The 12,265-nt window shown below is 43.6% G+C and overlaps 1 pseudogene; it reads left to right on the top strand.

The window, feature by feature from the left end:
* Nucleotides 1–4,708: 4,708 nt before the first annotated feature.
* On the top strand, nt 4,709–11,152 carry LOC125282754 (ragulator complex protein LAMTOR3-like; annotated as a pseudogene).
* The last annotated feature ends 1,113 nt before the right edge of the window (nt 11,153–12,265 follow it).

Genomic DNA, 12,265 nt, shown 5'->3' with positions numbered 1-12,265 from the left:
CTTAAGATTGTCTCTCTCTCCCTCTCCCTCTGTCCCTCCCTCCCTCGAAAAAAATAAATAAATTGATAAATTGGACTTCATCAAAATTTAAAACTTCTGCTATTTGAAAAACACTGCTAAGAGAATGAAAAGGCAAACCATGAATGATGGAAAGAAAAAATATATAAATTACATATGTAATAAAGGACTTATACCCAGAATGAAGAACTCTCAAACATAAGAAGGAAAAAAACTCATTAATTAGCAATTAACCCATGCAGTAAGAAAATGGCAAAGGATTTGAACAAATACTTCACCAAAGGGTACATATAGATGGCAAATAAGTATATGAAAAGATGCTGAACTTCATTAGTCATTAGAGAAATGCACATTAAAATCACAACAAAATACTACCATGCACCTATTAGAATGACTAAAATTAAAACACAGACCATGCCAAGGGTTGGTGAGGACGCGAAGGAACTAGAATTCTCTCCCACTGTTGGTAGGAATGTGAAATGGTCCAACCACTATTGAAAATAGTTTGCCAATGTCTTAAAAATTGCACATATAATTCACATGATCTAGCAATTCTACTCCAAAGTATTTACCCAAAAGAAATTATAATATATATCTGTACAAAGATTTATACATGAACGGCCATAACAACCTTATTTGTAAATTGCCAAAAAGTGTGGTCTCTGAGGCAGCAGCATCAACATCAACGGGGAACTTGTTAGAAATGCAAGTTTTCTGGGGCGCCTGGGTGGCACAGCGGTTAAGCGTCTGCCTTCGGCTCAGGGCGTGATCCCAGCGTTGTGGGATCGAGCCCCACATCAGGCTCTTCCATTATGAGTCTGCTTCTTCCTCTCCCACTCCCCCTGCTTGTGTTCCCTCTCTCGCTGGCTGTCTCTATCTCTGTCGAATAAATAAATAAATAAAAATCTTAAAAAAAAAAAAAAAAAAGAAAGAAATGCAAGTTTTCCTATCCCACCTCAGACCTACTGAATGAGGTGGTTTACGGGCTCACCAGTTTCCCTTTGGACTGTGAATTGCCCCAACAATCTGAGATTAGAAACCAGACAGGTAATCCTGATGCAAACTAAAGTGTGAGAACCACAACCCCCACCACAACCCTTTAGCCCAGATGATGGTGTACCACACGTTGAGAACAACTGCTTCAGAACAATGTTTCTCAAACTTCAACGATTACATGAGTCACCTGGGAAACTACAGATTCTCATTCAGTAGGTTTGGGAGGGTTGGGGCTTGGGATTTTGCATTTCTAATAAGCTTCCAGGTGGTACTGATTCTGCTGGTCCTGGGAATTATGGTGAAGACCATTCTTGAAAACGTCCTAACTTCTTAAATGCAGAGCACATAAACAATTCAGTTCTTCTCCCAGAGAAAATCCATTGAGTGATAACATGGAATCTTCTGCTCTATTACTTACACAGTTTTGCAAGGAAACTAAAGCCCTTCATTTTCCAGCAGAAAGACACCCTGTTCTGGAACATTCTATTGGCTGCCTTAGATTCTTACACTCCTTTAGAGCCTAACCCAGAGGTTTCCAACATTAGATTCACCTATGCAGCTTTGAAAAAATACCGATGCCTGGGCCCCACCCCAAGAGACTGTTTTAATTAGTCTGGTGTGGGGTGTAGGTATCAGTATTTTTAAAGCTCTCCTGGTGATCTTACTGTGAACCAGAGCTTAGAATCACAGACTAGCCTCATGTGTACTCCCAGATTGCCCCTCCCCCTCTAATATCCATTCAACAAATACTGATAAGCCATCTTCTATTTCCCATACTCGGTGCACATGTGCTCAGGAAATGAAGAGGAGTAAGCCAGGTCCCTGTTCTCAGGAGGCTCATATTCTGGCAGGAGAGTCAGACAAGTGTATATACATTTTCCGTACATATGATAACTGCTACCACAGAGATATTTCATTAAATAAATAGATGCTGATTGGGAATTTTTAAGTTTTAAGCACCAGGGATATTACAATAAGCAAGACAGACACAATGCCACCTTCATGGTGCTCACGTCCAATGGAAACTCCAAATCACCTGGGACACAGAAAGGGGTCCCTAATCCAAATGGCGAATGATCAGAAGAGGTCCCCCAAGGTCCTGAAGCTTCCATTGAATCTTAAAACTTCATATCATTCAGGGCCAAGAAGAAGGGAGAATATTCCAGACAGGGCAGCACGGGCAAAGGCATAGAGGTCTGAAGAGCATGGCACATTCAGAGAACTGGCAATACCAAGCTGAGGGGCTTCCCATAGCCCAACCCTTGGCATTTGTCTAAGGGCTCCTCCCTCCCTCCACCCCCCTGCTTAGGGCAGCCTTCCCCCTTGCACTTAATAACCCTCTTCATTGTTCAGGCAGACGTGCACAATTCTCTTCCAGCTCATTCTATCAACCCAGACCTCCACAATTCTGCCACTGTTTATGAGAGTCTTGGGTGAAGAACCCTCCTCTCCAAGACCCCAAGACCACTGCCCGGACACGCCCGGGTTTCACTTTTCTGCTACCACCAGGTGGAGCCCTTTCATTCAATTCTTCGGCTATTGTCAGACACTCCCATTTTAGGTTCCCAACTAATTTCCTCTTCGCTGAATTTCCTTCACTGGAACTATAATCATCTTTAATCTGAGGAAGAGGATCACAGGAAGTGTGTTTAAAACACAAACCAGTCGAGCTGCTCAGTTTGCGCCTTTCCCGCAATTCAAGCAATGCACGGGTTCATTCTGAGCTCTCACCTCACTTCACCAGCTTCCGCTAAAGCCCATTGTGCTCCTACCTAAAATACTTCCCCACCGTGAGTTGGGTGTTTCCCACCCCTTGGTGAAGATTTCTTTCGACCCAGACACTGCATGCTCAAAGAGTTGTCCTCCAGATAATTTGACATCCAGGTATGGGAAGAGGGTAAATGTTGAGGAAAAAAGTCAAGATCCAAAGTGCCAATCCCCGTTCTTACTCTCCAAGAAAAAAACGTAGGGGTCACACAGAGGCTGCTGCCGAGATGCAACCTGCTGACTCCCTCACAGAGTAACCACTAAAACCTGTTACACCATCCCAACTACTGTGGCAGTTCTATCCCCTAACCATTTCCCCTTGCCACCCAGGGCCTCTCCATTTGTCCAGTCGTGCTTAACGCTTAGGCTTAAGTAAGACCCTAACAGAAAGGTAGGGAGGACTTGCTATCAATGTTTCTGAGAGAAGGAGCCAAGCCTATGTCATCTTGGTATCCTGCACAGTCCCTAGCACAGTGCCTTCACTAGTCCAGGCAGATCACTTTGTAACAGACACAAATAGAGCAAAAACTGTCCGATGGATTCCAGCTTCTTTGGAGAATAGAAGCTATGCCAGGACACGGCCAATTCCAGGTTTACCCAGAAGTCCACAGAGTTATTCGCTACTTCCCTGTTTACTTCTACTTCCTATGTATGGGTTTAAAAGGTGATGCAATTGCCCCATCAGACCACGTTTATTGAGCACGCAGTACCTACCAGTGCTGTGATACCATGACAGGAGGAAAATTCTCAGACGTAAGGATTTACCCTTCCAGTGACCTAAATAACACTTCTAACGAGCTCTTCCTTCGCATGCTTGTCCTCCTGGGGACCACCACAACTGCTCTGCAGTTAGAGTAAAGAGAGCTGTCGATTTTTTGCTATTTGTGTTGTGACGTGGAGTGAATTCCTCTTTCCTTGAATCTGGCTGGCCTGAGTGACTTGCTTGACCAATAGAATGATATGGAAGGGAAGTTCTGGGACATCCAAGACTAAATCTTAAGAAGCCTTGCAACCTCCGCCCAGACCTTCTGGAACAATTGCTCTAGAGCTAGCCAGATACCACATAAAAATCTGATTACCAGGGTGCCCAGGTGGTTCAGTCGGTTAAGCGTCTGCCTTCGGCTCAGGTCATGATCCCAGGGTCCTAGGATCGAGCCCTGCGTCAGGCTCCCTGCTCAATGAGGAGCCTGCTTCTCCCTCTCCCGCTGCTGCTCCCCCTGCTTGTGCTCTCCCTCTCTGTCAAATAAATAAAATAAAGTAAAGTAAAATAAAGTAAAATAAAATAAAATAAAAATCTGAATACACTGAGACTGCCCTGATGCTTGAAAGTTGGAGTTACCTACTTGGAGTAGCCATGTATGGAAAGAGATGCCTTAAGAGGCCAGCTTCACACGAGTGAAGAAACCTCCAGATGGCTCTAGCCTCGGCAGCCAGCTGATAGCAACTGAAAGAACCCCACAGGAACGACCAACCGAGCGCATCAATCATAATAAATCGTTTGTTCTTAGATGCTACATCAAAAACAACTGTGGTTACGTACGCTATTACCATCGGGGGAAGCTGGGTGAAGGGTATACGGGAATTCTTTGTGTCATTTTGCAACGAATTCTGAGTCCTACGGTACTATTTTTTTTTTTTCAGATTTATTTATTTTAGAGAGCAAGAGCACAAATGGGAGGGGCAGAGGGAGAGAGCGTCTCAAGCAGACTCCATGCTGAGCGCAGAGCCCAAATCGGGGCTCAACCTCACCACCCTGAGATCACTACCTGAGCTGAAACCAAGAGTCAGACACTTAACCGACTGTGCCACCCAGGCGCCCCCTAAAGTGTTATTCTTTAAGTTGTTAAAAACTGAAACACTAGCCCACATGATCTAGAAAAGGTCCATTTTGAAAGAACTAAAGACAGCTGAAGGTTTTCCCTGAGCCATGTCCCAGATGCTGACAATGCTGGCGCTGGCGGCAGCCAACAGGTGTGTGTAACTGCGTCCCTAAGCACACTTGCTGGCTTTAAAAGCTCAGGAGAAGGCTCTGACCGCCACCCCCACCCTCCCAATGCCAGTGACTCAGCCTCAATCCTAATGCCTCACTCATCACATTTGGCTCTCCTACCAGGGAAACACCCAGCTCTTCCTTTTGTCTAGTGAGGAAAGAGACTACTTTAGCTCTTCACTTTTCAAAGACTGACATAACGATTTGAACAGGCATGAAATGTCACTCAGCCAAAGGAGAGAGATTTTCTCTGCTAGTGTTTTTTAAAGACCTCTTTTCTTTGGTTCAAAAAAAAAAATCTCACACAAACAAGTGAAATCATGTCCTTATTCTGCCATGCTTTAGAGATATCCCCCCATCTGTAGCTCTTCAGGGAGACCATGCCCCTCACAGATGGCATCTCTTGAAAAAGAGACCCCAGCCCCACTCCCCAGATACAGCTTCCATCAGAGATGTAGTGTGGGAAGAGAACTTCTACCTCTGGTAATTTGTAGACTTGTGGTTCGTGAAAAAATGGAAACCATCACTTTGGGTTGGGAGCAGGTGGGCTGTAGGAAGAAAGATGAAGATCTGACAAGATCAACAGAACAATCTAGAAATAGTTATCAGAGTGCCTAATTTTTCTCAGCTCTGAACTACGTACCGTTGAGGTATAGAAGTGTGAGAGAAAGACAAAAGATACTAGTGGAAAAGCTTTGGACTTCCAATACCTGAGCTGACATCCCAGTTTTGCCACTTGCAATATGGTCTTGGGATGGTTTTTCATTCTCTCTGAGGGGTCAAGAAAGTTCTCCTGACCAACCTCAGGGGCTTGTGGAAATCACAAGTGAGTGCAGTGCTTTGTCAACCACTGGGCCAGAGAAAGCTATTATTATCCCCTGCCATTGTGTACTAGGAGGTCAGAGAAGGAAGAGGGAACTGGGCAGGAGCTGTCAGGGAGGACTTTGATGGAGGACATTGGTCTAAAGTGGACCTTGGAGGAAGGAAAGGATTGGGAAGCAGAAAAGGCATTCCTCCCTAGGGGAACTGAGGGAGGGATTTGTATCCTGTGGGGGAGGGATGAAAGTAAGGAAACTTGACTTAACCTGTGAGGGGGGTTTTGATTGAGGAACCATATGGAAAATAAGTTAAGGGAGATAAGGGAGCCTCTGATTATGAAGGATCTAGAAAAACAAAGAGATAAGGAACGGTAAAGAAACAAGGTGAAGGATGCTCACCAACTTCTTACCTGCACGTCCCACAGAATATATCCAATGCTCCAATATTCTCAAATATTTATTGCTCTGGTCTCAACTGCAAAACCACCATAGTGAACTATGTTGGATAGCAAAAACGATGACAATAATTTTATAATCAAACAGTTACACTGATCGATGCTATATGTAGGGAAGAGGTACTGTGAAATTTTTTATGCTCTCAGAAACAAAATGATGTTTATCCAGTTGGACATCTTCTAAAAGATACAACAATGTATCTTACTAACTAGAAATTTCTAGGAAAGGGAAACCTGTACTTCTCTTTTCTTTCATACACTGGCCTCCTCCGGCATTAAATCAGCGCACTGAGAAAAAAGGGCAGCACGTGTCCCTACACTGTCCTTCACCAAAATTCAATCTGGCTGGAATCCCAAAATTCCAGTCTGTCATAGTCCCTGACCATGGGCATCTTGCAACTATTCGTAGATGGGGTATCTTAGGTGGTAAATAAATCTCCTTATAGAGTAAAGATAATGAATCACGAAAAGATCAGTCTCTCTCTTTCTCTCTCTCATTTGGTAGAGTGTTCTAATGTTTCTTTGGCATCCCACTACTTACTACTTTGGGGGCCCCCTTTTACCCTAAGCTTTACCCTAAGCTTTTTCCTCATGAAAAGGAAATAGCTAGAGGAGCCTGGTTGAATGCTACAGAAATGCAGAGATGCCAACTGTAAGAGTAAATTCAGCCATATTGTTTATTAATTGATGCCTCAGGACTTCAAGTCTGAGATTGTCTTGCTATTTTTTTCTTTATTCCTGCTACCTAGCAAATAAGTGTTTGTTGAATGAATAAATGAAGACATTTAGTAAAATCCAATGATAATAGTAATAATGTAGAATGACAATAAGAAAGGGTGATGAACTTCTGGGTCCAATACAAAAAGCAAATGAAAATGGTCATTGAAGGAATTCTGTGTGCGCAATGTAAATACAATCACATCATCACCAGAAGAAAACATGTATTAACTTCCCACAATGCAAAAATAACTACGCTACCTTCTCAGTCTAGAGAGCAAAGAATAGTCATAATTCCTACCCTGAGGGAGCTTACAAATTAATGGAGAAAACAATACCCCAGCTTACTCAATAGAAATATTTGAGAACAGTTACGTACAGACTGGCGTGAGAAAGACGGCGTGTCAGAAATCGTGCTGGCAAGTTGGAGGCTAGGTGGGGCTACTCAGGAAACATAAAATTCCTTCTCATCAACTACAATTCATTGAGGCTGATTCTCCCTGATCATGGGGAGGAGAAGATGAAATTAAGACTGAAAATGAGTTTGTGATTGAGAATAAATGAAGTTGAAGTGGAAACGAAGAGCAATAAGGGAGTGGAGGCTAAAAAGGAAGTAGAGGCCGAGGTTGAGGAATGAATGGGGCTGGGTCACCTCTACCTTCTGGGATATTTTTCTAAAAGGGATGGTGGATGGATTTCCTTTAGTACTTGAGTATACTGAGCATATCACTCATCCTGGGATAATAAAACTTCATTCCCCCATACAATCTACCACCCCGCTTTTCTAGGACCTTACATGTGGTAATATACATAAAACATGTCTTGTCATGCCTGGCACTTAGTAGGTACTCAATAAATTGTGGGTGGCTGCCTTCCTCATCTATTTATCTGATGAATGCTTTCATGAAAATTCTACAGATTTTCTTCTCTGTCCTTGTCTTGTTAATTGTCCATGGCTGTTAGTCCTTGTTCAGACTCTGCCATTGATTCACCATATGACCTTAGGCAAAACTCACGTTCTCTCTGAGCAAGAAAACGGGGATGATGTCTGTCCAATATACTGCCCGGGCTGGCTAGGAGGCTAGGACGTGTGAAAGCACCAAGAAATGCGTTCATTGCCCAGTGAATCTGGAGTATTAGGATTAAGCCGTCTTTGTATCACTCCCCCAAAGAGTACGTCCATCACCCAGAGGCTGAGGTAAGGCTGGCGAAGACTGAGTACCTTTAGTGACCTAATTACTGCGCAGCCCCCCCCTCCGCCCCGGGGGTGGTTTCACCAGCTCCGTGGTGCTTCCGTGGTGCTTCCGTGGGGGAGATTTGTGTCCCAGGGTGTTTGATCCTTTTAAATACAGTTCAAATAAAATTAAACTGCAGTTGCAATTTGAAGTTAGAAAAGCAGAGGGAATCAAATGGTTCACAAGTATTTATCAAGTAATCACAGAGATCCTTATAAATACTCATCAAAAATGAACATAACCTCTCACTTCCAGAAGTTTGGAGGTGATTCCAAGTTGATAAAAAAGACAAGGCCACCAGTTATAAGCACACACACATGCACACAGACATCCATGTTCAGAGACACAGAAAGGGTCATGCTTATTTTCAGATGGAAAAACAGATTCAAGACCTCAGGAAAATATTCTGTCAAATACCCCAGGGGGCAGGGGATTAGACGGTGATGGACATAAAATTCAGTTTCTGTCCTCTACCCACAAGCATGCTAAGAACAAAAAATGGAGTTGATCCCTCCATGAGATGGTTAAAATGTGTTTGTCTTGTTTTGTTTGTTTTGTTTTGTTTTGAACGCCATTATGCCATGACTTCATTGGGATTGGATCCCAGCAGCTCAGGTCCTTTCTGCTGGTTCTCATGAAAGTGTGATTCTCTGGGAGGAGCAGGCTGGTGCCTTTCTCTTCAGCCTCCTCCTTTTTCTCGTCATTTTCCTTCACACACGTCAGGAAGCTACCTCAGCTCTTGGAGTGTTTAATATGCTGAACACATACATTAATTTTGGGGGCAAGAATCATGCCCTTGTTCATTATGACAATGCCAGCAACAAGCTGGATAACTCTGTAAGCTCTTCTAGTTCTGCCACAGTAACATTTGTGGGATGGGTGCCCATTCCCTTGACAGTGACAATATCACCTTTCTTGTAGATTCCCACGTATGTGGCCCAACAAACAACTCCATGCTTCCTCAAAGGCCTTAAGAACATAAAATGGGTACCTCTCCTCTCTCCCTCTGTGATGATCATTTTGGCAAATTACTGGAAGATGGTGGTTCCGACCCCCCTTAACCCCCCCCCCAAAAGCAGATACAGTTTTAACATAGCTCATAGGGTTAGAATCACATATAATAAAAACTATGCTTGAGGGGCGCCTGGGTGGCACAGCGGTTAAGCGTCTGCCTTCGGCTCAGGGCGTGATCCCGGCGTTGTGGGATCGAGCCCCACGTCAGGCTCCTCTGCTATGAGCCTGCTTCTTCCTCTTCCACTCCCCCTGCTTGTGTTCCCTCTCTCGCTGGCTATCTCTGTCGAAAAAAATAAATAAAATCTTTTAATAAAAAAAAAAAAACTATGCTTGAAAAGTCCTTAAATAGGCCATAAAGTAGAATAGCTGTGCCCACACTTCCATGTTTCTCTAAAGACATACCCGCAGGTCGCCCTAGCCAGTTAAAGTATCTTTAAACCCCAGGATCACACCCACTGCAGCACGGTGCTTACCGTAGGACAGGCACCTGGCAATGAGACCACAGGAGCTAAGAACAGACTCACCTCTCCGGTTTCACTTCCTTTTGGGACAGAATCAACCCTAGCGTTTTAAGTCCCAGCTCTCTACTCTGGCAAACAATAAAACAAACAATAAAATACATCTATCTTAAGTACACAGTTTGACGAGTTTGACAAATGTATACACTCATTTGACCACCACCACATTGAAAGGATAGAACATTGGGGTGCCTGAGTGGCTCAGTCCATTGAACGTCAGACTTGATTTCAGCTCAGGTCATGATCTTGGGGGTCATGGGATCCAGCCCCACGTCGGCCTCTGTACTCAGTGGGGAGTCTGCGTGAGATTCTCTCCCTCTGCCCCTCCCTTCACACATGAACTCTCTCTCTCTCTCTGTCAAATAAATAAATAGATTTTTATTTTTTATTTTATTTTTGTTCAAGATTTTATTTATTTATTTGACAGAGAGAGACAGCCAGGGAGAGAGGGAACACAAGCAGGGGGAGTGGGAGAGGAAGAAGCAGGCTCCAAGCGGAGGAGCCTGATGCGGGGCTCGATTCCAGAACGCCGGGATCACGCCCTGAGCTGAAGGCAGACACTTAACAACTGAGCCACCCAGGTGCCCCAATAAATAAATTTTTAAAAAATAAAATAAAAGGATAGAACATCACCATCCCCCCTCGAAAGTTCTGTTGGGCCCCATTGCAGTAAATTCCCACTCCTAACATTAGATAACTATTAATATGCTTCTCTTTTCAAATGTCTTCTAGAATTTCATATAAATGGAATCATACAGGATGTACTCTTGTATGAAAATGACCCATTTAAACAAGGGTTTAACCCATTCATAGAAATACAATGATTGTTATAGGTGGTAAAGTCTTTGAATGTAACTTAAAGGGGAAAGAAATAGTCTGACAATTGAGGAGGGAAGCTGTTCTGTAAATACAGGGCAAACTGCTGATCTTTTAAGATAGGAGAATCAGCTGATAATCAAGCTCAGGGGACCTCAATAAGACCAACTTCGGGAGAAGAATGGCTTGGGATGGAGCTTTGTGGAAGAATAAGGCAGATGAAATCCATTCAGGAGGACGTGGAGGAAGGAAGGAGGGAAGTAGAAAACGCCTGGAAATCAGTGTCAAACCTTATTTCCAGTCCTGATTTTTGTCGCTAAGAAGCCACATGACTGAAGACTATCTTCAAAGCTGTCCCTGAGTTTACAGCTGTGAGAACAGGGCAGCCCAGAAAGCCAGGAGTGGAGATGGATCCTGCAGGAGAAAGTTCATCACAGTGGATGACCTAAAGCGATACCTGTATAAAAAAATTACCAAGTGTTGAAGGGCTCCATGCAATCGTTGTGTCAGATAGAGACGGAGTGCGTGGGTTGAAGAGGCCAATGGTAATGTTCCAGGGCGTGCTTTGAGAGCTGGTTGCCTATCTACCTTTGCCCTTGCAACAGACCAAGGAAGCAAACTGGGACTTTCAAAAGACAAAAGTATCATCTGTTATGATAATACCCACCAGGCAGTTCAATTCAATCGTTTACCTTTGGGGGGGCGTTTCATAGCCAGCAGCAAATCCGACACAGGACTCACTGTCAGCCTAGAAAGGCAGCTTGCTCCGTTATTTGAAGAATTGAGACAAGTCGTGGATGTCTCTTAATCTGGCCGTGGTTTTGATGTATACCTTATTTTCATTATAGCAGACACAGTACCAATCCGGCAGTCTTTAGACCACAACAATATTTGTACCCATGTACTCAAGAAAGGGCCCCTTTCCCCACCTTACACTAAAGAAAGAGCTTCAGATAGATACAATCTATGGACAGATTGATTGTTCTCTTTTCTTGTATAGAGTCTTTTCTTAAGTTAGTGAGATCTGGGGATACCACAGAAATGGTTCAGGACATCACAGCTCCCATGGGCTTAGTCCAGTCACCAAATATGCATGGGACCTCTATTCAGTGGGTCAGAATCAAAATGGTACTTTGGTCCACTTGTGCCATGAAGTGTCCCTATTATATAGTATGCCCGGGACTGCAGAATGAAGCAGACCTGTTTTATTATGAATAATAATGAGGTCATATTTTTCTTAATCTCGTTTTATTTCTTTGCATTTAGTGCGAGGAACATAAAATGGCTTAGTAAAAGTAATGAAGACAGTACAATCAAAAAAAAAAAAAAAGAAAGAAAAAGAGCCACATGACTTTAGGCAATTCACGTGCCCTGGTTTCCTCGTCTGTATAATAAAGGCATCAGACTACGGACATGATTTCTGAGTAGCTACATTATTAGATGTAAGTTTCGTGAAGGCAGGGACTTTGTCTTTTATTGCAGTGACCCCAGCACCTAACAAAATACTAGCACTTTATAAAAATTTATTGAATGAATGAATCATCTAAGGTCTCTCTGGCACCTTACTACTTTGGACAGAATCGTCTGATACGGTGTTGGTTCCTTAGCCCCTGCCAGCCCCCAATAGTAATTGGGCCCCTGTCTTGGCCCAAACAAGCTCTTTGCCACAAAACTCATGTACGTGTGGAGACTAAAGGTTAATCTTGCCCACCCACTAAAAGCCATTGAGACCAACACTTCCCATATACTCGAAGGGAGAAACTGTCTCCAGCCTCCCAGGAGAACCAAAGGTAGAGGACAAAATGTGGAAAGATGTGACCCTAGAATCTGCGGCAGTAAAACTCATGGCATATGGATCTTCTAATGGGGTTCACTTAGTGGACAAATGAGGCTGAAAGGTCAGGTGTGAGACCTTCCAGAG

Source organism: Ursus arctos, unplaced genomic scaffold (genome assembly GCF_023065955.2).
Source record: "Ursus arctos isolate Adak ecotype North America unplaced genomic scaffold, UrsArc2.0 scaffold_7, whole genome shotgun sequence".
Classification (NCBI taxonomy): domain Eukaryota; kingdom Metazoa; phylum Chordata; class Mammalia; order Carnivora; family Ursidae; genus Ursus; species Ursus arctos.
This window is presented reverse-complemented; position numbering and strand designations above follow the sequence as displayed.